This window comes from Penaeus monodon, chromosome 31 (assembly GCF_015228065.2).
Source record: "Penaeus monodon isolate SGIC_2016 chromosome 31, NSTDA_Pmon_1, whole genome shotgun sequence".
In the NCBI taxonomy this organism is placed as follows: Eukaryota; Metazoa; Arthropoda; class Malacostraca; order Decapoda; family Penaeidae; genus Penaeus; species Penaeus monodon.
Genome location: NC_051416.1, coordinates 32618895 through 32619217, shown reverse-complemented (window position 1 = coordinate 32619217; position 323 = coordinate 32618895).

Genomic DNA, 323 nt, shown 5'->3' with positions numbered 1-323 from the left:
ACCACTTGATCAAAGAAGCGACTGTATTATACGAAAGGATAAAGACAAGCAACATATGCTGCTAAGGTACAATTGCACTTGCGGCACCTCAAAACATTTTCTGCCGTCGCAACTTACTGCCAACTTGCCTGTTACCTGCGAAAACTAGAATGCAGACAGATGTTTCCATAGATTAGAAATACATGTTATAATGTAAGGAATACCGCGGAAAGTAGAAAAATTCTAGTCCACATACATCTTCAGGCTTTAAAGGCTACTAATATATATCCACTTATCTAAAAAGGTAAGTCAAAACTGAATAAGACTTCGATAAATCTGATACG